Here is a 2,861-nt window from a genome sequence, read left to right as displayed (position 1 = left end):
ATGAGGGACCAATCCCATTGAGTTTACTTCTATGCTTGAAGTATGTCAAATAGACTTAATCAACATCAACCCATAAGTCTCAATCTAGCTACTAATTAACTTAGTAGTAGACTAGTGTCAATGAGTATCAAATTGACCAACAAAGATTTTCAAATCATCAATTCAATTAAATCCAATGATTCAAGGTCACTTAATCCCTTTAAACTAGGCCAAAAGCATAGAAATCTACTCTATAATTAAAGAAAACAATTAATCAAACACTTGGTGAGCAAGAAAAAGGAACATCATGTAATTGAGAAAATTAAGCAAAATCAAATTTACCAACTACTAATTAGCAATAATAATAACTCAATTAACACATAATAATTATGAAAACTTCAATGCATTAATGAAAATTCAAAATCAACAAGATCCATAAGCTATCAAACTAAGAGAAATTAGCTAACAAGGTTTCTAAGTGAAATTGAACTAGCAACACTACAATTAAAGCAACAAAATAAAAATTTAACAAGATTCAAGTGATGAATTGGGACAAAATGTAATCAAGGACACTAATCCTAGAGAGAAGGAAGGGTTTCTCTTTAGAAGCTTAGGAACAAAAAACTAGCTAAAAAAATTAAGTGTAATGTGTGTATGCTTGATTGCCTCCCATTCCCCTTCAATTCTTGGCTTTACTCCATTCAGAATTAAGTTGATTTGGGCCCAAGAAAGGTCTAGAAATCGCTGACACGTGCAATTTTAAAGAAATCACGCGCTTCATGTCATGCGTATGCGCAAGTTGAACTATGCACAAGTCATGTGTATGCGTGAGTCAAGCGTATGCACGAGTGCCAGATCTTCAAAACTTCAATTCTTCATGTTCCTTCCACTTTTACATGCTTCCATTCCATCTTCTAAATCATTCTTACCCTATAGATCCTGAAATCACTTAACAAACGCATCACAGCATCGAATGGTAATAAAAGAAAATTAAAAATTAACATCTTTAAGACCCAGGAAGAATGTTTTTAACTATAAAGCATAATTAGGAAGAAATTATAAAAGCATGCAATTTTAGTGGATAAATGTAAAAAAAGTTGATAAAAACCCACCAAATTCAAACCAAGATAAACCCTAAAATTGGGGTTCATCAATAACTCTGACATTACTAAGAATCCCCAAGTTCTGATCCATATTCTACCTTTTAGATGGAAATGGAAGTGCTTTTCTATGAGATGGAGCATTCGTTCATCTACGAGGACCCGATGTTCGGGAGTTATTATGTTTTTGATAGGAAACCTCGTGTTCGGTTATAGTACTACGCGATAGACCCTTCTTACTCCCACTAGATAGTCCGGACTTTAACCCAGACATGCCATATCATTTTTTCTTTCTTGGTTACATCCTAACGGCCACTGACATCCCTTTTTCGGTCCTCTGGTCCAAGCTCAGCCTCTGCATTAGGTGGCCCTTGGGCCTGATGCAGGTGACGGGTATATTCTAGATCTACCTCCAGACATCATTATACCTCCGGCACCTCTTTTACTAGCGGAGCAGCTGCAGGTGCAATTTGACCCACTGGGAGAAGCCTTAGACCCTATATACACTAATGAACCTGTATTGGGTGGTGGGTGTAAAACCTGTAAATTAGTAAATAATTAACTAATAAATTAATTATGAGCCAATGAAATTAAAAAATTAAATTTTATTATTTAGAGAAGTAAAAATATTTAGAATACGAATTAAAACGCTAAATTTTAAAGGTTTTGGCCAAAAGTTAGGCCAACGGGTCAAACCGAATGAACCGGCCCCAAGTAGGCTTGGGCCCACTTACCTAACTCCATATATAAGAGAAGAGTAATAACATAACTCCTTTTTACCTCCAATTTCGTTTTCACATCACTTTCAATCTAAAGCTCCGATTGACGAGCTGTTTATGGCTATGTGTTTGTCTCGGAATCTTCTTCAATTCTATTTGGACAAAGTGGTAATAAACTTTGTATTTTATGCCCAGTTCCCTCTTCCATTCTGAATTTGCATTTTGGTTATAGGTATTGAGTGATTTTCATGATTTTGATGGTTTAGGTGTAATCTAGCATTGGGTTATTGTTGGGTTTTGCCTCAACCATCGGTGGGTAAGGTAAGAAATCACTAAACCCTTATGAATTAGATTGAATTTATGTGGAATTGGAATTAAATCGGTGAATTGGAGCGCTTGGGACTCAGCTTTGGTGGCCAGGACTTGTTCAATTTCTTGGTTTGGGGTCTGAAAGCTTGCAAAAGAAGAGTTTCTGTGGTATTCTAAGCTTGGGGAGAAATCAGCCAAGGTATGGTTTCGGTTTTTTGTAGTTAATATATAATGTTGCGTGAAAATTTAGGCTAGTTGTCCTTAAGATAGGATTGAATTACATGTTTTGGTTGATGGAATTGTGTGTGATATGTGACTAATTGTATGAGAAAGTGATATGAGCTTGGTGATTGAGAATGATGAATTGGTGAATTGTTGATTTATCGTTTATGATTTATGAGTTTATAAATTTATGGATTTATGAAATTTGGGCCGGAGGCCGTGGATTTTTGGCCTGAGGCCGAGAAAGGTGAGTTTGGTAAGTGTGATAAATTGAATTGATGAGAATTTGATGTAGTTGTGATTGGATTAGTATTTATTGAAATTGATCGTTAATAGATGATAATTCGTGAATTGTGAATGGAGATGGTTAAATTGAATAGATAGAAAGGTAGCAGATGAAGGAAATGTATGTTGAAATTGGTTAGGGGTGAATTGGTATGATTTTGAATTGGTTTGGATTATGAATTCCTTGAAATTTGGAAAATTTCGTTTTTAGGTAATTAAAAAAAAAAAAAAAAATTTTTGACCAAAT

This window comes from Arachis ipaensis, chromosome B03 (genome assembly GCF_000816755.2).
Source record: "Arachis ipaensis cultivar K30076 chromosome B03, Araip1.1, whole genome shotgun sequence".
Classification (NCBI taxonomy): domain Eukaryota; kingdom Viridiplantae; phylum Streptophyta; class Magnoliopsida; order Fabales; family Fabaceae; genus Arachis; species Arachis ipaensis.
Note: the sequence above shows the minus strand (reverse complement) of the source record.